This window comes from Suncus etruscus, chromosome 14, assembly GCF_024139225.1.
Source record: "Suncus etruscus isolate mSunEtr1 chromosome 14, mSunEtr1.pri.cur, whole genome shotgun sequence".
Taxonomy (NCBI): Eukaryota; Metazoa; Chordata; class Mammalia; order Eulipotyphla; family Soricidae; genus Suncus; species Suncus etruscus.
In genome coordinates, this window is record NC_064861.1 from 23,781,354 (window position 1) to 23,807,731 (window position 26,378).

At 37.5% G+C, this 26,378-nt stretch overlaps 1 protein-coding gene and 1 non-coding gene across 13 annotated transcripts in view; one reads left to right on the top strand and one right to left on the bottom strand.

The window, feature by feature from the left end:
- Positions 1-26,378, bottom strand: part of LOC126027838 (protocadherin gamma-C5) — a 200,918-nt gene that overhangs the window by 33,926 nt on the left and 140,614 nt on the right. The window lies entirely within an intron of this gene.
- On the top strand, positions 6,623-6,729 carry LOC126029035 (U6 spliceosomal RNA). Its single transcript, XR_007502695.1, has one exon. It is a non-coding gene; the product is annotated as a U6 spliceosomal RNA (small nuclear RNA).

The window sequence follows — 26,378 nt, forward strand, 5'->3', positions numbered from 1 at the left end:
ATTAAAATAGAATTCAGATTTTTTTTTTACGTTTAATTTCTAAGTGTTTGGATCCTTCTTTCTGTTTGTAATTAATTTCCACAGTCAAAGAATCAGATTTCATTTAATGGTCTAGCTTTTAGAGGTTTAGTTCTTTTTTTTAATTTTTAATTATTTATAAATAAATTATTTAATTGAATCACCTTGATATACACAGTTACATAATAGTTCATGATTGGGGCCTGAGTGATAACACAGCAGTAGGGCGCTTGGCTTGCACTCGGCCAACCCTAGATGGACCTGGGTTCGATCCCCTGAATCCCATATGGTTCCCCGAGCCTGCCAGTAGCAATTTCTTAGTGCAGAACCAGGAGTGACACTTGAGCACCTCCAGGTGTGGCACAAAAACAAAATAAAAAATATCAAAAAGGGAAAATACTTCATGACTGAGTTTCAATCATAGATAGAGCTAGCTAATCTTCATTAGTTCTCATTCTTTTTTTTTTTTTTTTTTTTTTTTTTTGGGCCACACCCGGTAACGCTCAGGGGTTACTCCTGGCTATGTGCTCAGAAGTTGCTCCTGGCTTGGGGGACCATATGGGACACCGGGGGATCGAACCACGGTCCATCCAAGGCTAGCGCAGGCAAGGCAGGCACCCCACCTTTAGCGCCACCGCCCGGCCCCCCTAGTTCTCATTCTTAAGAAATGGGCAAAAGGAATTTTTCCTATATATTATTTTCTTTTTCTTTTCTTTTTTTTTTTTTTTTGGTTTTTGGGCCACACCCGGCGGTGCTCAGGAGTTACTCCTGGCTGTCTGCTCAGAAACAGCTCCTGGCAGCCACGGGGAACCATATGGGACACCAGGATTCGAACCAACCACCTTTGGTCCTGGATCAGCTGCTTGCAAGGCAAAAGCCGCTGTGCTATCTCTCCGGGCCCTATATTATTTTCTTAATCACAGAGCATAAATGGTTTACTTTTACTTGCTCAGCTCCCCAAGACATGTTGTGCCATACTTGCATCGTTAATATAACAAAGGATAAATAAAAGAAAGAAAAGAATAAAGCCAGTCAACTTACTTTCTAGAACTTTTCAAAAAATCTGATTGAGATGAGCCTGTGTTTAAAAAAATACAAAGCCTTTATTCAAAGAATTTAGCATTATAGTAACAAAACAATAATGATTAGAAAAGGATAATTTTATATTTTATATATAATAATTTATATTTTGTATATAATAATATAAAGAGTTGGCTAGAATGGAGCCAGGAGATGACTCTATGTGCTTGAGTGCATGTTTTGTGGGATTCCAGGATTCAATCCCTAGGTCCTCTGAACAGGCCCCACCCAGCTGAGGCCCAACTGCCCCCCATCCCCCGCAAAAAAGGAGTTGGCTGAGAAATAAGTCAGAGGAGAGTTATAGAACCTAAGACAAGAAACTTTGCTGAGTTCCTGTAGACAGGTAAAATTCTTAGCACAGAATAACTCTCAGTTAATAATGCAAAATCATCTTATTATATAGTAGATTTCAAATTTTAGACCTTCATACAATTTCTGTAAACCTGTCTTGCACATCATTTTGATTGCATTTTGTCCATTATGAAGTATAACTGAATTCTGAAGTAGGAAGGCAAGCAGACAGTTTAGATAGGCATGTAAGAAATTAATATAGGTAGAATATCTCTCAAAAAGATTAAAACTATATTTGGCCTGTTTCCATGTCCTCAGTATTTTAATTTGGTTCTCTTTTTTTTTTTTATTGTTGTGGTGGCAGTGCTTCAGTTTAGGTGTTTAAGAACCAATAGGGTCACACCCCATAGTGCTCTGTGTATGGGGAGGGAGGTGCACATGAGTGGAACATGTCATTTGGTGCTGACTAAACTCTCTCTCTTAAGGTACATCCTAGGTCGTTAAATTCAGCTCTTACACACCTCTCTACTTCCGTTTTTAAATATGCAAGCTTTTGTTGTCATTTTGGGCTACACCCAATAGTGATAGGGGTGAGCTAATCCTGGTGATATATGGAGGAGACATGCAGTGCCAGAGAAGAAACCCAGGGTTCCTGCATGCAAAGCATACAATTTAAGCCTTTGAACCAACTCCATATCCATAAATACTCAAGCTTGGCAATAGGTCAGGCAATTATGAAGGCTGATAGGCATAAAAATATATCCTATAGACTATAGGATATAGTCCAGTCACTTGCAATCAAAGTATAAGACAAGGATCAATAGCCTGAGTATCACCTGAGTGATAGAATTGCCAAAATGCCCCCATTCAGACTTACTGAATAAAATTCTGCATTTAAACAAAGTTGTTGGGTGATTGGAGTGTACATGAAAGTTTGAGAAGCATTGATTCTACTGGGTTATTCAGAGCTAATACTGATTATCAATCTTTTCTCCCCTCATTCACTATTACTTAATGACAATTTTATTTAAAAAAAAAAAAAGCTTTTACTTGGGTCTGATTCCTGGCAATCGCATATGGTACTCCAAGCCTGTCAGGAGCGATTTCTGAGAACAAAGCCAGTACTAATCCCTGAGCCACCGGTGGCTATGGGCTAAAACCAACCAACCAAACAAACAAAAACAACAAAACCCTTCTAAAAATTAAAATTTTCAAGCCCAAGTAAGTCAGTGGCAAACTGGGTTCAATCCCAGCATCCCATATGGTCCTGCCAGGAATGTAGCCTGCCAGGAGTGATACCTGAGACAAGAGTAAGGAGTAAACCCAGGCACTGCTGGGTATAACCCCAAAACAAAAAAAAGTTGAAATGTACCCATTTAAAATAAAACCCACATTCTTCCTAAAACCATGTCATAAACTATCAAAATCTCGGGGATCCTTTGTTCATGGTAGCCAGAATGACTTAAAATTTTCATTGGAGCATGTGATTCTCCCACTGAAAACTCCTCGGCAGTGTCTAATTATGCTGGGAATAAAAGAGCAAATTGCACAGTATACAAGTTATCATGCCCTTTGACCTTCATCACTATTCTTTTCACTTGCCTTCAATGTGATCAACAGCCAAGCCTTTTGATGCTCCAGGGCCTTCATGTAGGCTATTGTTCTTCTCTCTAGAACTCTTCTTTTCCTCTCTCCTTAGCTTTTCTAACTTATACAAGTCTTTTAGATCTCAGTTTAAATGTTATTTCTTAGTAGAGTGCTTCTAATAGTCCTGTTAAAACTAATAGCCTTAGTTATGGTCTCTTATTAAACCTAACACAATTTAAAGCTTTGGTGTGGTTTGGGGCCACACCCGTAAATACTCATCCTGGTTACTCCTGGCCCTGATTCAAGAATCACTCCTAATGGTGCTCGGACTATATGGGATGTTGGAAATCGAATCTAGGAAAGCAGCTTGCAAGGTACACACCCTGCCCACTCTACTATCACTCTGGTTCCCACAATTTAAGCTTTTAAAATTAATCTATTTAAGTAAAATTATTGCCTCTCCCACTAGAAATAAAGTTCAGGAGCAGAAATCATGCTTGGTCTTTTAAAAAGGATGTTACATTTCATTTCTTGTGTTTTTGTTGATGTTGTTGTTATTGTTCCCATGACTGGGGCATGCACATTTCTGGTTGAACTACACATACATCTTTTAGCAGTGCTGCTTGCTGATTGCCTATCAGGTTGCAATGCTTTCACACTTAGCCACAGTGCTCATCAAGATTTGTGCTACTTTTTTTGGGGAGGGAGGCCACACCAGGCAATGCTGAGGCATCACTTCTAGCTCTACACTCATAAATCACTCATAGTGAGGCTTGGAAGACCAAATGGGATGCTAAGAATCAAACCTGGATCTGCTGCATGCAAAAAAACACCTTACCCGCTGTGCTATCAGTCACCAGTTTGTTCTCCTTTAATTGTGATGCTTGCACACATGCTCCCCAGGCTCAACTTATGGTTAGGGTTCTCTGTGAGGTTCGCTGCAGTGATCACACATATGCTAACCAGAAGTCATGCTTATTGGCTAGAATGGTCACACACATATTTTTAGACAAAGTGCTTTCTCAGGGTGGGGGTGCGAGTAATATCCAGTTTAATATGCTCATATACATATGGCTGCAAATAAGGCTGGACACTGTGAAATAAGCATCAAAGAGACTAGGCTCTTTTTTCTTTTCTTTTCTTTTCTTTTCTTTTCTTTTCTTTTCTTTTCTTTTCTTTTCTTTTCTTTTCTTTTCTTTTCTTTTTTAGTTCTTGGGATGTGCTTAGAGGTTGGTTACTCCTGGCTTTGCACTCAGAAATTGCTACTTGCAGGTACGGGGAACCATATGGGATGCTGGGATTCAAACCAGCATCCGTCCTGGATCGACTGTGTGCAAGGCAAATGCCTTACCACTGGGCTATCTTTCTGGCCCCTAAAGAGGCTAGGCTCATGCTTAGCATATGTGGGGAGCTAGAGATTGAACTTGCAAAACCTATAGGCCCCTATGCTATTTCTCCAGGTCTCATACCTGTTTTTGTTTTGTTTTGTTTTGGAGTCACACCCAGTGGTTCTCAGGGGTTATGCCTATACTCAGGAATATATACTCAGCTCTATACTCAGGAATAAATCTTGGAGGGCTCAAGAGACCCTATGTATTGAATACCCTGGGTACTGAACCTAGGCTGGCTGTGTGGAAGGTAAGCACCTTACCCACTGTACATCACTCTGGACCCCACACCTGTTTTGATCATCATTCATTTTCCAGTTATTTAGCACAGTTGGTACCCTTCTCCTGCTTCAGATTATGAAAATATAATGAAAAAATAAAATAGTATGTATCTTATATCAATTATTTCATTTATGCATATATTAATAATTAATTATAACATGTTTTAATGTCCATCACCAAGTCTAGGAAATTATTTTTGTTGCCTTTGAGTCACACCTATTGGTACTCAGGGTTTATTCTTGGGAGGACTCAGTGGGAACCATATGGGGTGCTAGGACCAAATCTGGGTTGAGTACTAGTGAGGCCAAAACCCTACCTGCTATGCTAGGAAGCACTTTTATATATGTGGTCGAGATCTTAAGATCTATTATCTTAGCAAAGTTTAATTTTATACACTACAGTATAGTGTACTATAATATGCAGATAAAAATCTAATGCATACGTTAGATTTTCATACTTATTCATCATATAATTGAACATGTATACTATCGCTCCATATTTAATACTTATTTATAAAACAACCATCATGATAATGGCATAGTAATCATAAATTGCACTAAGGGCTATAGATATCAACCTGCTTGCACTCATTTTTCCTAAGACTAAGTATTTTTGTAAGATACTAAGTACTTTTTGATGTTCCATTTTACTTGCAGTAACCTGGGTGGATTTTTCAGAAGCGTACAGTATATACTTTTTGAAGCTACCAGTAGACCTAATAAGACCTAATAAAACTATACTTTCTTTTTTGAAGAATACCCAAAAGTTCCCAGGGGTTGCTGTGGGGATTATGTGGTGTTGGGAATTAAACCTGAGCCATACAAAGAAAGTGCTCCAGTCCATTCGAATAGCTAGCTATAATACTGGTTATTTCACTTAATAGTTTTGTAACTATGAAGCTTCATTTTAAAATTTTCTTTTCTGAAAAATGGGATCAATAGTTGTACCCATTGAAATAAGCATAGGCATCACACATTCTTTTTCTGGTTTTGTTTTTGGGCCACACCTGGCAGCACTCAGGGGTTACTCCTGGCTCTGCACTCAGAAATCACTCTTGGCAGGCTCAGGGAACTTGGGGATTGAACCCAGGTACTTTCCACGTCTGCTGTGAGCAAGGCAAAGGCCCTACTGCGGTGTTATCACTCTGGCCTCTCACAAATTCTTTTTTTTTGTTTTTTTTTTGGGCCACACCCGGCATTGCTCAGGGGTTACTCCTGGCTGTCTGCTCAGAAATAGCTCCTGGCAGGCACGGGGGACCATATGGGACACCGGGATTCGAACCAACCACCTTAGGTCCTGGGTTGGCTGCTTGCAAGGCAAACGCCGCTGTGCTATCTCTCCGGGCCCCCCCCCACAAATTCTTATTTTAATATTTTAACATACAGTTCACCTAAATTAATCTTAGTAAATTTATATAGTTGTGCAATCAATATCACAGTCCAGTTTTATTATCTTATCATCCAATAAAGTTCCTTCATGCCTGTCTTCAGTTAGTTCTTATTCCTCCCCTATATCAAGTAATCACTGATCTACTTTCTATATGATTTTGCTTTTCTAAAATATTTATTAATATGTTTTAATATATTATGTTAATATATTAATTATTGGGGCCAGAGCCATAGCACAGCAGTAAGGCATTTGGCTTACATATGGCCAACACAGAACGGACTTCGGTTCTAATCCCAGCATCCCATATGGTCCCTCAAGCCTGCTAGGAGCGACTTCTGAGCGCAGAGCCAGGAGTAACCCCTGAGCACTACCGGGTGTGACCCAAAACCAAAAAACAAACAAACAAATATATAAATTATATATTAATATATAATAATATAGTTATATCAATCAATATAACATAATCATATTAATATAGTGATATATTACTTTTATATATTAATATCTTTTAATATAAATATATTAGAGGCAACTTCTTCATCTAATTTTTCAAATTTCTAGTCCAGTTAAAAAGTTCCATCATTTTTGTGCTTGCTTCGGCAGCACATATACTAAAATTGGAACAATACAGAGAAGATTAGCATGGCCCCTGAGCAAGGATGACACGCAAATTCATGAAGCGTTCCATATTTAAAAAAAAAAAGTTCTGTCATTTTAACACCTTTATTTTCTATCTCCATATTCACTTCATTATCAGCTCATGCCAATGCTTACCATTTCCAAAAAGCACCTCAAATTATTAGTTCTTTTATTCTTAATATTTATCCAAAGTTTATTTATGCAAAATGTTTCTTGTGTGTTTTTACCTGGAACAATCATCTTCTCTTTTTTGTTTGTCTCTGGGCTTTCAGGGGATCCTGACACCAATCCCAGTCATACTCCCAGTGATCAATTGGGCTGATGATACTATGCTAACTTGGGGCTAGTGATACGGTGCTTTTTGGCTTAGAAGTTCTGGAGAGGGAAGGGGAGACCACATGTTGTTGGGATTGAATTAAGGTACCTACACATCAAACATAAGCATCTAACTAATGACTATCATACCCAGCCTCTGAATTTAAGAATGAATTTTTGGGGGGCTAGAGAGATAGCACAGCGGTATGGTGTTTGTCTTGCATGTGGCCAACCCATGATGAATGGTGGTTTGAATCCTGGCATCCCATATGGTCCCCTGAGCCTGCCAGGAGCAACCTATGAGTGCTGTCTGTGTGACCCCAAAACAAAACAAAACAAAGAATGCATTTGTAAGGAACTAAGTATAGTTCTAGTTGTAGAGCACATATCTACTATGCAGAAAGTCCTGAGTTCAGTCCCTAGCACCACACAAGATTAATTAATTAATTTAAAAGGTTTCTATTTGGGGCTGGGGAGGTGGCGCTAGAGGTAAGGTGTCTGCCTTGCAAGCGCTAGCCAAGGAAAGGACCACGGTTCGATCCCCTGGCTTCCCATATGGTCCCCCTAAGCCAGGGGCAATTTCTGAGCGTGTAGCCAGGAATAACCCCTGAGCATCAAAACAGAAAAACCAAAAAAAAAAAGGTTTCTATTTTTTTTTTAATTTTTGGGCCACACCCAGAGGTGCTTGGGTTACTCCTGGCTCTGTGTTCAGAAATTGTTTCTGGCAAGCTCAGGGGACAATATGGGATGCCGGGAATTGAGTCTAGGTCGGCCATGTGTAAGACCAATGCCCTGCCTGCTGTGCTATTACTCCAGCCCCTTAATTAAAGTTTAAAACGATACGAATTACCTAATAGTTGGGAACTATTTCAGAGGTCTAAAGTTTAGGGGAAAAAACTCTTGTCCCATTGAGATCCATTCTCTTCTAGTCTTACCACATTAGTCTTTGTTTTCTACCTCCCAATCTTAAAATATTACAAAGCTACCTGCAAAAATTGACTACATTTAGTATGCTTGAGAATCTCCCAAGAGATTTACATTCTTCTTAGAGAGATAAAATTTTTCAGTTTTCTCATAGCATGAAATTATTTTAATTATGAAAATATTATCAGCTCTACCAAGTGGGTAGCCATGTATGGAGGAGTTATTTATTTTATTAAGTGAAACAGCCACTTCAATATGTAATAATAACTTTGAATGATAGAGAAGTGTTATTTTCTAGTTCTTAAAACCTCTGGCAATATTGAAGTTAATTCATGATGATAAAGATGCTATCTCAAATTATGAGATTAAAAATGAAGCTGGTTCTCCCTTCTTTCCACCCTCTCACCTATGCCACACCATCCAAGATGAAGTTTGGGTGATTTAGATTTTGTTTTTTGCTTTGTTTGATTTGTAGTTTTTTGGACCACACCCAGCAGTGCTCAGGGATTGCTCCTGGCTCTGAGTTCAATAATCACTCCTGGGGCTGAAGTGGTGGTGAAAGCAGTAGGGCATTTGCCTTTCATGTGCTAACCTAGGCTTACATACTGGCTGACCAGAGATTAATCCACAGCATTCCATCTAGTGCACCAAGCTCATTGGGAGATTCCTGAGTGAAGATTCAGGAGTTACCCCTGAGAACCATGGGTGTAACCCCAAAACAAAGAAAAAGTGGTAAAAAAAAAACGTTAAAAAATCTAGTAAGAAAAGATAGATAATTTTTATTGTTGTTGTTGTTTTGTTTTTGTTTTTGGGTCACACCCGGCAGCGCTCAGGGGTTACTCCTGGCTCTATGCTTAGAAATCACTCCTGGCAGGCTCGGGTGACCATATGGAATGCCGGGATTCGAACCACCGTCCTTCTGGATGCAAGGCAAATGCCCTACCTCTGTGCTATCTCTCCGGCCCCCAATAGATAATTTTTTAAAAAAGAAACTATCTCTTACAATTATGAAATTTTTTCTACTGATATGAATGAAAAATAGTTCAACCTATATGAAGGAAATATAACCATCAATCACACTTTTAGAAATCCTGAAAATACTAAAAGTTATGAAAACACTTATGTACTTTTACCCTGAAAATATATATTTAAAAATTATGAAATAAATTACATTTCATATAGACCATGTTATTCATTGTATTATTTGTAATTAAATATTAGGAACTAAATGAATTAACTATTGCTTCACTAAACATTGATTCATTAAATAGAATTTGACATATATGTATATACAATGGGGTGTCGTGTAGCTAAAATCTCCATAAAGATCTCTATAACTTGATATATAATGATTTCTAATGTATTTGTATTTGACCTCGAGGACTAGTCATACCTTTTTGGACAATTAAAATGTATTAAAATCTTAGTAAAAATGCTCTCAGACATCTAAAAATGAGTATAAGACTTAGGGGGAAAAAATGAAATGAGACCTGATTTTTTTTGTTTGCTTTTTACCTAGGTAATTTTCAGATTATGGGGCAGGAATGGGAAAATCCAAGAATAGCAATGACATTGCTGAATTTAGGCATATAAGTATTGCTCTGGGAGACTGAAGTAGCTAGAACATCCTCCAAATTTTTATGGCTGGAACATCAGGTAAAATGAAACTACACAAAGATCTCCAGAAATATAGATAATAATACCTTAGTCTTTGAATGACTCTAAGCCTGCATAGATCAACAATCTTCTGTAGCTGGGTAGAGAATAGTTAATAGCTCGAGGGAGCTATTAACTTAAGAATCCCCAGAGCTCAAACAGGGACGAGAAATATTTGAATTTAATTTAGTCATTGTAGAGATTTGGCTGAATACTCAAAGCAATTTTTCAAGTCACAACGTAATCGTAGGGCTAAATTAGCCTAAGACAAAGGTTTCTATAGAACCGGTCTACAAAAGCTAAAAGCGAGTCTTGAAAAGATCAACCTGATCTATAAATGACTTAATTACTTTTCAAAATAAACTTCACCATTTCAAAAAGATATCAAAATCTGAACACTCAACAATCTAGTATTTAGAATGTCTGCCAGCCAACATACACAGACAATCAGATAGCAAATTGCGACCTGAAGCCAGGAAGAAAATCATAATTAGAAATTATAGAGTGAGATTACAATGCACAGAGTTTAGGTAGCTACTGTAAATGTTTTTAAAAAATTTAAAGTAGAATATGAAGATTAGAGAAATTAAAGAATAATATAGAATTTCTAGAATTGAAAAATACAAGACAGTAGATAAAATTAAAATGCCACTAGATGAGATTAGCAACAGTTGATAATGAAAAAGATAATTGTACTTGAAGAAATAACAATAGCAATACTGAGGATGGTTAAACAGCTCTAAACACTTCTGAAAGTTTGTCTAACTATGCACTTTAGTGGGTTAATTTATTATGTCGAGTACATAACAGGACCAAGAAATAGTACAGTGGGTACAGGATTTGCTTTGCATGTGAGAAAAAGGAAACTCTTATCACAGTGCATGAGAACATAAAGTATATATCACTAGAAAAATTAGCAATAATAGAGGAGTGGCCACTTATGCTTGTAGTAGAGTAACTTTGGATATCATAAACAATAAATTCACACAAGTAAACATAAATTTTATAAAGAAAAATATCTCAGGCCAGAGAGAGATAGTTAGTAGGTAACTATCCTAGGTTCAGTCCCTAATATCACATATGGTCCCCCAATCATCACTACCAAGTGTGATCCCAGAGCACAAATCCAGGAGGAATCTCTGAGCACTGCTGACTGAGGCCCTAAACCAAGAAGACTAAGAGAAAAGAAAAATAAAAGACTTTTGCAGTCTTTATAGAGTTAAATATGGACTTCCAATAAACCCAAGGATTATGCTTTTAGGTCTTTATCTAAGAATTAAAAAAAAGTGCCCACCAAAAAGCATAGACATAAATGTCCATCTCACCTTAATTTAAAATAACACTGGGGCAGAGTGATAGTACAGTATGTAGGGCATTTACCTTGCATAATACCAACACAGGTTCAATTCCTGGCATCACACATGTCTCCTAAGCCTACAAAAAAATAATCCCTGAACACAGAGCCAAGAGAAAGTCCTGAAAACTGCCAAGTGTGACCCAGTGCTCAAAGATAAACAAAATTGGGAACAGCCCAAATGCCCATCAAACGAATAATAGATAAATAAAACCTGTGATACATCTATACAATGTAAAACTTATCAATAAAAAGAAAAGCGACAATGTGATACATGAAACATAAGAAATTTCATAAATATATTTATTAAAAAAGAAAGATATAAAAAGTACCTATTGTAGAATAAAATTTAAATGAATTTATGGAAGATACAGAATTAATTATAATGACAAGAAGCAAATCTACAGTAGTCTAGCACTACTAGTAGGGAATTGATTGTGAGTGACTTTTGTGGTAATAAAAATATTCTGTATTTTTATGATAGCAGTAGATACACAGGTATCATAGTTTGAAAAGAGTTCTTTGAAGATACCTTTTACTGCACATAAATTGCAATAAAACTAATTTAAAAGTTTTTAAAAGTGCAAAAGAGTATATACAAGTCATGGTAATGCAAGTATGTAAAATAACTATGCAATAATTCTATATATATCTATACCTCTCCCTCTAATTCATTTCACTCAGCATAATAAATCTCTATATCCATTGATGGTAGGAAGCTTGCCACAAAGAGCGGAGGAGTGCTATAGACCACTATGACCATGATCACTCTGGACAAGAATTGGGTGCTGGAAGGAGGTAAAGTGATATGCTTTATACCTCTTCACTAACAATATTGCAAACCACAGTGTCTAAAAGGAAGAAAAAGAAAAATGGAATAGAAAAGTATCTTCCATAGAAGCAGGTGCAGGGGTGGAGGGTTAGGAGGTAAACTGGGAGGGACATCAGTGGCAGGAAATGTGCTCCGGTGAAGACATTGTATGATAGAAACGAAATCATGAACAACTCTGCAACTGTGTAGTCAGCTCAATTATCTATAGGGAAAGTTGTGATTGGTTCCTTACCTTTGTTTTTTAAATCAAAACATTACAGGGAAGGAAAATAATAGTAAAACTAATTTTTTTCTTTTTGGTGTTTTGGGTCACACCCGGCAGCGCTCAGGGGTTACTCCTGGCTCCATGCTCAGAAATCGCTCCTGGCAGGCTCAAGAAACTATATGGGATGCCAGGATTTGAATCACCATCCTTCTGCATGCAAGGCAAACACCCTAACTCCATGCTACCTCTCTGGCCCCTAAAACTAATATTTGGTAAGTTATTATTTAAAACAGTCGATCCAAGGGTCTACTAAGATAAAGGTCTTATGTTTTTGTAAAAAAAAAAAGATACAAAAGGTTTGACTTCTTCCTCAACCTAACTTGCAACACAGCACAAGCATCTTTCTATGGTTAGCAGTGTCCTGAGTTGGAACAACTTCCTATATTTAATGTATCCTTTGTGCTTCCAGTGTTGCCAAATATTTCTGAAAACTCTTAAATGTGAAGTTTATTTTGCGAGTGGCATTTTTCCCTCAGGACATCTTCATCCCATTTTTGTCACAACTACTTTCATCATTAGTGTCATTAAGTTCACCTTCACTAAGCTCCGTTAGCTACATTGAATAGACATTCTTGAAATCAGCAGTGTCAATGTTATTATGTTCAACTATAGCTCCTTTATGTGCAGTCTGAACTTCCTGACCATATGATCACTTTTATTTCTTGGCTGTACTTTCATCTTTATGGGTCAGGTCCCTATACATTTGGGGAGCATAGGGCACTGGGCTAGGTTGCCCTCAGAGATCACTCCAGGTAATGCTTGGGTGACTATATGCAATACCAGGGATCAAGCTAGCATTGGTTGAGTGCAAGGCAAGCACCTTAATCCCTGGACTATTGCTCCAGCCCCATCTCTGTACATTTTAAACACTATTATGTGGGTTTATCACTGGGAGAACAGAAAGCAACATGACCATATATCTTCTGCAATGCATGAGCAAAATGGCCTATGCACAGTCCATACAGTATATATTGATCACTGGCTATAGTGCACATGTTATTTTCAAAATAATTTGTAAACTAGAGGGATATTTAGTGAATTTCATACTTTATGAAATTATTCAGTTAACCTCATAGAACCTTGAGTATTGGCTAGACAAAGCTTCTAATGAATTAAATGCAACGAAAGTGATGATGTGTCACTTTCAAAATTTGGTTTACACAAAGTGTGTGTCCTTCATATTGTCTGCTCTTTCTGTCTCTGCTATTTGCTCCCAGATGCTCAATTTTGACGTTCCCTATGGAGAGATTCCACATGGAAAGTAATTGAAGTAGACTGCCAGCTAACATCCAGTCAAAGCTTGGGCCTTCATTCCAACAACCCGTGAGGAATTTCTTTAAAAAGAGATTAAAAGTGAATCCTCCCAGAATCAAGCCTTAACATAAGAATGACATCCATTGCTGACACCTTGACTACAAAAATTCTTGAGGCAGAAGCTCTCAGCAAAGGCATGTACAGATTCCTAATCCGGAAAATATGTAAGATAATAAATGTTTTGTTTATTGTTTTAAGCCACTAAATTTTTAATACTTGTGCTACATAGCAATGACTAAGTAATATATTTTCAGACAAAATGTCTAGTTAAATGAAATGACAGGGATGGGAGTGATTCAGTGGGAGAGAACCTGACTTGATCATACAAAAGAGAGAACTTTATATCCTTTATGCTGCCTAACATGCCAACCACAATCCTTAATACCACAACCAAGTGTAAGTGACCCCTGGTCATTACAATAATGACAACAAAAGGAATGAACAGGAGAAAAGGAAAAGAATTATGTGGAAGCATGAAAAAACCTAAAATTTAGTCAATCTACAAAATAAATAGCTTAGAATCTTTGACCATATCTGGCAGTTCTCAGGTGCTGCTCCCAGCTCTGCTTGAAGGGTTGCTCCTGGTTGTGTTCAGGGGACCATTCGTTGCCAGGGATGGAACTCCTACATGCTCTTTCAACCTATTGAGCTGTCTCTATCAGCCTGGTTTATAGTTTTGCTTTTGTTTTGTATTGTTTGGGGCTACACCTGGCAATGTTCATGGGTTATTCCTGCCTCTGCACTCAGGAATTACTTTGGGCAGTGCTTGGGAACTTAAGATGCTGAGGATTGAATCCAAGTTGGCCAATGTAGAAGGCAAGCACCTATGCTCGCTGTACTATTTCTATAACCCCTTTATAGTTGTTTTTTTAATTAACAATTTCATGGAGTTTAAGACAGTATAGAGGTTAAGACATATTATTCTTTGTATGTGGCTAACTCTGTTAAATGGAAACATATAGCCCAAAGGACCCAGCTGTGACTTAAGAAGTACTCAAGGAGGCCCCCAAACACTGTTTAGGTAGCCTGGATAATCACCAGTACTGTAAGGTCTGAGCAACTCTATTTCCTCAGACTCTTTCTTTGTTACTCTAGTTGGCTGCAAATTTCCTGGAGAACCCCAGATCCCCGGAGCATTGCTTATGAGTAAGAAAGCAAGGGAGGAAAAGACGCATAAAATAAGGAGGGAAGGGCAGAAGAAAGGAAGAAATGTTAGGACCTTGGGATATGCTCAGTAATAAAGAAAAGTTGCTTGCGTGAGGCCTCAAGTTTGATTCCCAGCACTACTCCACATTACACAGTGTGATCTCCAGCCAGGTACAATATCTAGCACTGCAACAAAGTTTATGTTCCTTGACATCCAAATAAGTTTCATCCTCTGGCCCCCCTATAGCATGACAGTAGTAAGTAAAATGAATGTTAGTATAAATGGACATATATTGTATTTATGTTACTTATTCCACATAATTGGGATAAATTCTCAGGGGAAATTCTGGGTGAAAGAGCAGGCAGGTATGTAATTGTACCTTTGAAACAACCTGGGTTGATTCACATGCAAAGCATGTGCTATCACTCCAGCCAAATACAAGATTATTTAATACAGTCATTTAAGTTATATTCACTCCTATATTTTACTGCAGTGTTATTTGCAAATAGCTAAATGAGGAAACAATTTAAATGTCTCATCAATACATGAAATAAAGATGTGGTATATTATATATATCATTATATATTATATATCAGAAATATTACTCAGTTATATAAAAGATTAAAATTTGCCATTTGTAATAAAATAGCTGGAATTTGAATAATTGGATGAGTCAACTAGTATTAATGAGAAAGATTTTTTGAAAGCTATGTTGTGAAGAGAGCAAGAGATAAAGCAATATACTACATGTTACCTTCTTTGTAAATAGGTGGAGGGAAAATTTATTTGCAAAATGATAAACTATAAAGTGTTTACCAAAGTGGTCAGATATAAGAGATGATAAGTTAGTAGATGAAAATTATCCGATTTATACCTTTGTTTGGAATTTTAGTTTACTCTCCTAACAAAATCAATAAAATAAAATAACTTTCATAGGTCTGGTCAGAGTTGGCAGGCCTATTAGAATCCAAATGGAAAGTGTCTATATAATATTAAGAGGAAATAAAATTGTATAACTATATATAAAATATATAAAATGATCCCTGTTATGACAAAACAAGCACCTGTTCATTTGCATATATGTAGAAATTCTTGAAAGTATACATAATTAGATTTTCACAAACAGTAAACATTTTAAGTTAAAGCCAGTTGTATTAGTGATACATTTCTTATTTTGGAGTGAGTCTAGAGGTAAGGTGAGGATAGTGAAAACTTTTTTAAAATTTATTTATTTTTTTGGTTTTTGGGTCACACCCGCCGGCACTCAGGGGTTACTCCTGGCTCTATGCTCAGAAATCGCTCCTGGCAGGCTTGGGGACCATATGGGATGCCGGGATTCAAACTGAGATCTGTCGTGTGCAAGACAAACACCTTACCACTCCACTGTGCTATGGCTCCACCCCCAATTTATTTTTATTTTATTTATTTTGGGGCATGGCTGGGCCACATCAGACAGTGCTTAGGCTTTTTTCTGCTTTATGCTCAAGTATAAGCATATGGTCCACTAAAAAAAAATCTATTAATTTAAATTTTTTGGTTTTGGGGTCACACCCAGCAGTGTTGTGGGCTTACCCCTGGGCTCTTTGCTCAGAATTTACTCCTGACAGGCTCAAAGGACCATATGCAGTACTGGGGGTCTAACCCTGGTTGGCTGTGTGCAAGACAAATGCCATTCCCTCTGTACTATAATTCAAGCCCTTAAAACTTTTTTTTGGGGGGGGGGAGGGTCACATGGTAACGCTCAGGGGTTACTCCTGGTTATGTGTTCAGAAATCGCTCCTAGCTTGGGGGACCATATGGGATGCTGGGGGATCAAACCGCGGTCCGTTCTAGGTTAGCGCATGCAAGGCAAATGTCCTACGGCCGCGACACTGCTTTGGCCCTTAAAACTCTTATTTCTAAATTGGGGTAGTCAATACAATTAAATTAGTAGTGTGTGTGTGTGTGCGCGTGCGCAAGCACACACACACACCCACACACCCACACCCACACACCCAGCGGCATATAGGGGTTACTCCTGGTAGTTTTGGGGACCATGTGGGATGCTAGGGATCAAACCCACATTGGCCACATGCAAGGCAAATGTCCTACCTTCTGTGTTATCACTCTGGCACCCTTTTTCTGGTGAAATTGAAGGTTTTTTTAAAAGGTTATTTCCCCAAGCAGTGCTCAGAAGAGCCAGAGGTCCTCCTAATAGTGCTCAAGTATCTCCAAGCTATTCCTGCTAAGAAGCCCCAGGAGTCCAGGGCTATTCCTGATGGTATTTGAGGAGTCATGTACTGTGAAGGATTGAACCAGGGTTCCATACACCAAAAAAGGAATGGGAAAATTAAGTCCTTTGACATCAAGGCATTTATACTTTTGTTGGGGGGAGAGAGCCAACACATTAAAGAAGTAACAAATATGTTTTAGCTATAATACATAGAACAAAAATTAGTATCCTTTTAAGTGGTTACTGATGACTCTAAAATGTTTTAGTACCTATGGGTATATACTCTTCCAAGTGTGTCCATAATATTAAGATTTTATTATGGCTGATGCATCCTTTTTTGTCTTGTTTTGGCTCAGGGGTGAGATGAGATGCAGAGGATCAAATTGTGTGCAAGGCACACATGGACCCTGAAAGGCATCTTTTATCCTAAACATTATTTGAAATTTTATTATCTCCAAAGGGGAAAAACACAATGAAAGAAAACTGCTTACACATTTTCATGTATGCTTTGTCTGTAGGATAATGGCTATACATGGTTGACCCCCTGCAGGAATAGCTGGTCTCTCCCAAGCGCTGCCAGGTATACCCCCAAACTAAACTAAACAAAACAAAAAACTCAAACAAAAAATTTGAAGAAAATCCTACAATCAAATGAAAGGAAATTAAACAAGAACAACTTAAATCACCCTGACAAGTTGTAATTCAGAAGGCCAGAGACAAAAAATAACATGAATTAGATACAGTAGATTGATTCTCTAGGTGGGTGAGTATTTCTAGTAATAAGGGTAAGAAGAGTTAGGAAGAAAATAACTCTACCATGAACCTAAAAATATACCAGTCTAGCAATATCAGAAAGCTCATTATGCTAGAGCAACCATTCAAATGGATATCACAACAGAAGAAATCAGATTAAAATAATAGTGACCATCTGTCCAATCATGCTCTCCATAGTGGCACTTGGATGCTTCTCAGAATCTCAAATTTAATATTAAGTTCATTTCTTGAATTTTCTGAAATCTACTCTGTATTATTCTACTTTTCAATAAATGGTTTAGTCCAACGAGTTCCTTAGCAACCAGAGAATAACTTTTTAATTCCACTCCTTTTTATCCGTTGAATTATTAGTAGTCAAAATATTTTAGTCAGGCAATAATCCCTCCAGACACAGAAAGACAAAAAATAATAGCAATAGAATAGTTCCTGCCTTCATGAAGTTTATACTCCACCCATTCCATTATTGTCTTGATGAATCTTTCTGCTAAATGTATCACTAATCTATTTGTTGATTTCTATATAATTTTCTACCTTTAACGCTCTACCATTTATTGCCAGGAATGCCACCTGCTCTTTTTCTTTCTTTCTTTTTCTTTCTTTCTTTCTTCTTTCTTTCTTTCTTTCTTTCTTTCTTTCTTTCTTTCTTTCTTTCTTTCTTTCTTTCTTTCTTTCTTTCTTTCTTTCTTTCTTTCTTTCTTTCTTCCTTCCTTCCTTCCTTCCTTCCTTCCTTCCTTCCTTCCTTCCTTCCTTCCTTCCTTCCTTCCTTCCTTCCTTCCTTCCTTCCTTCCTTCCTTCCTTCCTTCCTTCCTTCCTTCCTTCTTCCTTCCTTCTTTCTTTCTTTCTTTTTCTTTCTTTCTTTTTTTTCTTTCTTTCTCCTGGCTCTATTTAGGAATATAATTCCTGGCTGTGTTTTTGGGTCCTTATGGTATGCAAGGTAAATGCTCTAATTGCTGTATGGTTGTTCCATCTCCTCTCATTTGTTCTTTCTAATTACATTTAAAATCTTTAGAATTCAATCACCACATAGAAAAGTTGTCTTTAAAAAATTCAGAGTATAACAGCCTTGCAATAACTGCTAAACACTAAGGTATCTACTAAAAAGCCAGACCCTCAAATATGGTTCAAACCCTGCCTTGAAGTATATGTTACTTATAACAATTTCCATTTCTAGACTCATTAGCTCTTAATAATTTACTCCTTCCTTCTATCCTGTTGTTTATGTAAACATTTTATGGGATTATTATATTACTGACCCTACCCTGATTGGTGATTGTGCCCTACCCTAGGTTGTGACCTGGCGTTCTGCTCCCATCCTAGGGTCGCACCTGATTCTGCTTCCACCATTGGGTGGTATCTGATCCCACCATTGGTGGTACATGATTCTGGGGGATAAAAACAAGGGTCTGTGGAAGGTGAAGGGCTTTTTGACTGGAACTGAGGCTGAGACTTTGGACTTCAGTCTTGTCCACCGAATAAAGCTAATATTTCCACAAGCCTGACTGTCTGTGAGCTGTTTACCCGTCATTTCACCTCAGAACCGTCGGCTGGACAGGGTGGCAGACATGTGCTCCGAGCTCGATGGGAAAGACCTCATCCTCCATCCCTCCATCAGTCAACCTTTTCAGGGGCTGACTTGCAACATCTCCCTCACCCCTCTCACTTCTTTTGGGCCACACCAGTGATGCCTATGTCTTACTCCTGGCTCTGTGTTCTAAAGTTATTCATGACTCGGGAGACCATATAGGATGCTGAGAATCAAACCCTGGTCCACATGTGCAAAGCAAATGCCCTACCCACGGATATATCATTCTGTGCTATTCTGGAGAATTTCTGTGCTTACCTTTTAAATTTAGAAATAGTTAAGAAGTTAGGGTAGGGGCCAGAGAGGATACAGAGAGTAGGACACTTGGTTTGCATGTGGCCAGGTTTGATTCCTATCATCCCACATGGTCCCTAGTGCATTGCCAGGAGTAATTTCTGAGTGCAGAACCAACAGTAACTCCTGGTCATTGCCAGGTGTGCCCTCCCCCAATTTTGGGCTAGGTTAAAGTGCTTGCTTCGCCTGTAGTCAACCTTTGTTCAAATCTCCAGTACCATACATACCCCCATAAACATCTCCAGTGGTCACAACTGAACAAAGAAGCAGAAAAAATCCTAGAGTACCACCAGATGTATCTCCCCCAAACAGGATAAAAATTAAATAGTTATAAATTTAATATAGCAGTTGGAGAGAGAGTACAAAGGGCAGGGTTTGCCTTGCATGAGACCATTCCAGGTTCAATCTTCAGCACCCCTATAGTTCCCCAACTCTCTCTAGGTGTGATCCTGAGCACAGAGCAAGGAGTATCCCTTGAGTACTACCCAAAACAAAAAAAGTTAATATATAATAAAAGTATTTGTAAAAATCATCAGATGGAGGACACTAATTCAGGACCCTCTGTGTGATAGCACAGCGAGCATTTGCCTTGCATGTAGCTGACCGGTGTTCAATCCTTGACATCCCATATGTCTCCCAAACACTGCTAGAAGTGATTTATAAGCACAGAGCCAGGAGCCAGTCCTAAGCACAGCCGGGTGTGGCCCGAAAACAAAAAGAAATAAAATTGTAATTCAATAAATAATAAGAAAGTATTTGGAAAAATATTTTTATGTACACAGCACACAGCAAGTAGTAAATTAATTTCAAGCCAATTAAAGAGTATAATATATAAGTCAAATCAAATTAAGTAGGAAATACACGTTTTTTAAAGTTAGGATAAAAAGAACTTTTTATAATTAGAATTAAGATAAATGCTGATAGATGAAATGACAACTTACATGATAAAAATTCCTTAATCCCTACTACACACTATATATAAAATCAATTCATAATGGGCCCCAAATATAAAGTCTAAAACAATACAATTATTAGGAGAAAATGTTTTAAAAATTTTTTTTGTTTGGTTTTTGGGCCACACCTAGTGACACTCAGGGGTTTTTCCTGGTTATGCGCTCAGAAATCGCTCCTGGCTTGGGGGACCATATGGGACTCCAGGGGATCTAACCGAGGTCCATTATAGGCTAGTGCGCACAAGGCAGATGCCTTACACCCTGCGCCACTGCTCTGGCCCCGTTTTAAGATTTTTTTTTTTAAAGAACATACATAAAAAAATGTAAACTGAACTCCATCAAAGTAAAAGCTTCAATTCACAACTACTTCAAGAAAAACACCAACCTCCCTAAAAATACCATTAATAAACTAGATAGGCAACCCATAAATTGGGAGGACACTTTTAATAATTCAAATCTAACAAAGAACTTGCATGTGGAATATATAAGGAACACCTAAAATTCTACCCCCCTCCAAAAAATGAATAAACTGACCAGTTAAACATGGGCAAAATCCATGAACAGACACTTCACAAAATAGTATTCGCAGCAGTATTGACTCTTCACAGTAGTCAACAAAAACGTTAAATAAATGATAGAGAAATTTGGGAAATATGTAAGTTTTTGTATGTATTAAATAAAATCATAATAAAATAATTAAAATGATGAACATCAACATGAAGAGAATGCAGAACAAGAATGCTTATATATTGATTGTTAATGAAATAGTCAAATGTATTTTCCTTTTTATTATTGGAAAACTCTTTTATAATTTCTTTAAAAAATGGACATATCTGGGCCTGGAGAGATAGCACAGCGGCGTTTGCCTTGCAATCAGCCGATCCAGGACCTAAGGTGGTTGGTTTGAATCCCGGTGTCCCATATGATTCCCTGTGCCTGCCAGGAGCTATTTCTGAGCAGACAGCCAGGAGTAACCCCTGAGCAACGCCGGGTGTGGCCCAACCCCCCCCCCAAAAAAAAGACATATCTATCTGATGTACCAGTCACTCAACTCCTAAGTATTAATCCTAGAGAAAGTAAATAATGTATTTTTACAAAAGTCTTACATAAAATATTTTTAGTTTTTTCAAAGGATATTCCCAAGTGGTGCTTAGGAGGACTGGGGACCCAACTGGTGATGTAGAGAACAAGGGCTCAACTATACAGTACTTTTTAGGCAATTGTGGTTCTAGGGAAACTTTGGGGCACCTTGGCAGTGTGGGGGATCTCTTGAATTGTACTAGTATTCAGGAATCATTTGATAAACAAACCCAGGAGAAGCTCATGCTAGGCATGTACCTTAATTACTGTACTATCTCTTGGTTCCAGAATATTCTTAGCATTATACAAAATATAATATAGATAATATCTAGATTATATCAAATCTAGATAATATCCTGGAACCCCTCAACAGGAGAATAAACTTTGATATATTTATACACAGTAAAATTCTATTCAGTAATAAAAGAAATGAGTTGTTGGGGCCAGAGCACAGTGGGAGTTTTCCTTGCATGTGGCCAACCCAGGTGTGAACTCTGGCATCCCATGTGGTCCCCTGAGCCTGCCAGGTGTAATTTTTAGGCTCAGAACCAGGAGTAACCCCCAGATGCTCCCAGGTTTGCCCCCCCAAACAACCAAACAAAACTTCAAAAGTAATAAGTTATTGACACATTCAACGTTTATGAATTTTAATATCAATTTAGAGCTTTTAAAATCTATTTAGTAATTCTGCATTTAGTAGTCTAGTTGGAAGAAAGTGTTTTAAATGTAGTGTTTTTGGGGCCAGAGAGATAGGACACTATCTATATATATATAGAACCCTATATGGTTTTCTTAGTGCTGGCCAGGAGTGATTCCTGAGCAAAAGCAAGGAGTAAGTCCTGAACATCACCAGATATACCCTGCCCCCACAAATAACAACAAAAGTAGTATTATTTACTTAAGCTACCCTGGTACTACTCTGTTAATATTTTTAATAGTAAATAATATTGTCATATAGTTTTAATGTGTCAACAGAAAAATATATTTCTCACAATTACTTCCTACATAGCAGGAATATGTTTTCACTCTTTAAATTGTACAGTAGTCATTAAGCTGTCCTGAACTGGTTCTTGCTTCTCTCACTATTTTAGACAACATTCTCTCCACACTTTATGCACTCAAAGTATTATCATTCCAGAATGCAGGTCTTCTCACTAGGTATATAAAACATGCAGACACATTAGATTTATGGAGAATTAAAGTGAAATGAATAACCCACTTATAAATTTTTTAAGAGACCTGCTTATAAATAAAAGAAATACAACTGTTATTGTACAAGGAGAATCATAGTATTTCAACTATTAGCCATTACAATTATTTTGTCTTTTTCCCCTGGATTGTTTTATTTATGATATGGAAAAAAATGAAAGAATATACAACTAAACACTATTGTAGATGGTGAAAATATACAAAATAATTAAAATATCATTTAAATTAAATTATGAAAGATAATTCTTAGTTTTGTCTATTAACAACGTTCATTATAAAAATATAAATTGAACTGGACTAATGGCCATATCTGAATCAGTGTTTTGTTTTGATTTGCTTGGAGAGAAGTTGGGAACCACACAGGATGGTGCTCAGGAACTATTCCTGGTGATGGTGCTCAGAACACTATGTGGTACCAGGCACTGAATTTGGGTTCGCCATATTCTCTGTATTATACAAAAGCTCTGTATTATTCTTCAGTCCCAATGTTTGTGTTTGATGTACAAAGTGATTATGCCTTCAACACTTTCAAGACTTTCTTAGTTACAGTGTTAACATATTCATCCTTGATATTTCATATTCAATATCACTTCCTGAAATTAAGTCTTCCCTGGTCCTTCAAATTAAGAGTAGTAATCCTTACTACAAGCTCTCTTAGAACTCTATTTTTTCCTTTAATAGCATTTGTTAGACTTGGTAAAGAGTATGTCTTGCATAGGATCTGTGCAAAAACCAAGATCTCTAATTACAGAAGCCTGACTGCAACAACCATAACTGAGGAGATCTTTGGATAAAAAAAAAAGACTGAACTAAATATCCAAGTCAAAGTCAACAACAACAGAATCAAGAGATCCAAACTATAACAATCTAAACTTAAAATGGGCCTGTTATACTGGCATCTGGCGGCAATGGGCGGGGGGGTAATCCAACTATGCTCAAGATTTATTTCTGGCTGTGTTCAAGGATCACTTCTGACAGTACTCTGCGAACCATATGTGATACTAGTTATTAAAACTGGAGTTAGCATTAGCAAAACAAGTGTCTTAACCCCTTTACTATCTCTCCAGTCTCATGAGAAACTTTATTTCTTTTGATGGATTCTGTAACAGATGATATTTGTATCATAGCATAAATCTTCATTCTTTGTTGCCTGTCAACTTTTAAAAACACAGTATTAAGGGCGGGGAGGATGCACTGTAGGAACATTGGTGGAGGGACGTTATTGTTGGTGGTGGAAATAGTCTAATTCACAATTTTGTCTGAAATCGAACTGTGAATGACTTTGTAAATAATAATGGATTCAATAAGATAAAATAAAATAAAAAAAGAATATGTCTTAGATTGGGTCTATGAAAGCAAGAATCATACTGCCATTTGTTCATTACTGCACCTTTAGTACTGAAAACAGTATGTTATATATATCAGGAAGTTAATAAATATTATTACAAATGAATGAATTAATGAGCCTCTCACTACAAAACTGCTCAGAGATCACATTTTGTGGGACTTCAGGGACTATATGTGGTTGGAGATCAAAGAGCCTCATGTAAGGACCTTACCTGCTGTACTATTTCTCTGGCCTCAGGAGTGCATGCTTTGCATGCAGGAGGCCTGAATTAGATTACAGGCATTGCCTCGTGCCCTGAGCACCACTGAGAGTGGCCATCAGAGCACTGCTGGGTGTGCTCCTTCAAGAAAACTACTTATTGTAATTAAGTACTTTTTATGACTAGAAGGCTTATATACTTTTTACTAGTATTCACCTTTGAAATCCTTCAAATTATAGGTATTAAGCCCCATTTTCTAAATTTGAAAGTCTAAATAACTAAATGATAAAGAAAGTCATACTATTAGTAGTTACCATCCTGCAAAATTATTTGCTAAGTCTTAGACTTCTAACATGAGGTAATCTCCAAAGCACACACAATTTTTCATTCATTAAATAATTGAACAAAGTTTTGCCCCAAACTGGAAGCACCACTGAGAACACTGTTATTTGAGACATAAGGGTCATCACAATGCATTTGCTCTAGCTGTTAGTAATTTATCCTAAGATAATTCAAATGAACAAAAATTTGCTATAGTAGGTTTTAACTTAGACTATAGTAGGCTTTTACTTCCCAGATAAATTTCTATTGTGTGATGTCTTTCATTTTTAGCTGACTACATATGAGATCTGGTCATGCCAAAACTTTTAAAAGACCATAGAAGATTTTGCTCTAGTCTTCTCAATATTATTTACTTTGTGGAGGGCTGGGCTTGGGTGGTCACCCCTGGCAGTTCTCAGGTGACCTGCAGCACTGAGGACCAAACTGAAACCAGCCTCAGCCTTGACTGTTCTATCTCTCAATCTCTCCCCCAATCTATCAATCTATCTCTCAATCTCAGAACTCAATATTATTTAGAAAGTTCCATTTATGTAATTTAATTTAGAACTAAATGTTAATACAGTGTTTGAATTCTTAGATAAATTCAAAACTTTTTTTTAATTTGGACAAATCCTGGACAAAACCACACAGTATTCTTGCCTCATTTACTGTCTGGGTTGTCAAGATGCATAAAGTACATGTGAATATCAGTAGCAGTAACTTTCATTTTGGTGCCTTTTTTTTTTTTTTTTTGTTTTTGTTTTTGGGTCACACCCGGCTTCGCTCAGGGGTTACTCCTGGCTCTATGCTCAGAAATTGCTCCTGGCAGGCTCGGGGGAATCATATGGGACACCGGGATTTGAACCAATGACCTTCTGCATGAAAGGCAAACGCCTTACCTTCCATGCTATCTCTCCAGCTCCCGGTGCCTTTTGATTATACTCATTCTCTAAATGATTTTAGTCCTCTTTTAAATTAACTATTGTACTTTAAATTTTATTATTATTATTTTTTATGGGGGCCACACCCAGCAATGCTCAGGACTTACTCCTGGCTCTGCTACTCAGGGATCACTCCTTGCAGGCTCAGGGGACAATAAGGAGTGCTTGGGATTAAACCCAAGATGCATGCAATATAAATGCCCCACTCACTGTACCATTGCACTGGTCCACTACTATATATATTAAGCCAAACCTGGAAGCACTCATGAGTTACTCTTGGCAGGCTCAAAGGACCGTGTGAATCCAGGAACCAAACCTGGGTCAGCTGTGTGCAAGGCAAACACCCTCCCTGCTGTGCTATTGCTCCAGCCTCTACTACTGTGTTTTTAAAAGTAGACAGGCAACAAAGAATGAAGATTTATGCTATGATACAAATATCATCTGTTACAGAATCCATCAAAAGAAATAAAGTTTCTCATGAGACTGGAGAAATAGTAAAGGGGTTAAGACAGTTGTTTTGCTTATGCCAACTCCAGTTTTAAGAACTGGTATCACATACGGTTCACAGAGTACTGTCAGAAGTGATCCTTGAACACAGCCAGAAATAAATCTTGAGCGTAGTTGGATAGTCCCCACCTCCAAAAAGAAAGAAATTAAGTTCCTCACAGATTTCAACAATGTTTTCCCAAGAATAGTCAATTTTATTCAATATTCTTTAAGCATAAGAATCGCAGGATTCTTAGTGCCTATATAGTTTCAAGAAAATTTTAGATGTCTGGAAAATTATGAATATAATTTATAAAGTTCACACTTTAAAAAATACAGTCAAACCTAATTTTTAAATTTTGAGCATTCCTCAGAATGATCAAGATCACTAATGGGAGAGTCCAGGGACATAGCTAAGCAGCACTGCATGTATTAGGGAGTTAGGATGTATTAGGAGTTAGATCCCCAGCACTGCTTTTGGCATTTTAACAAATGCAA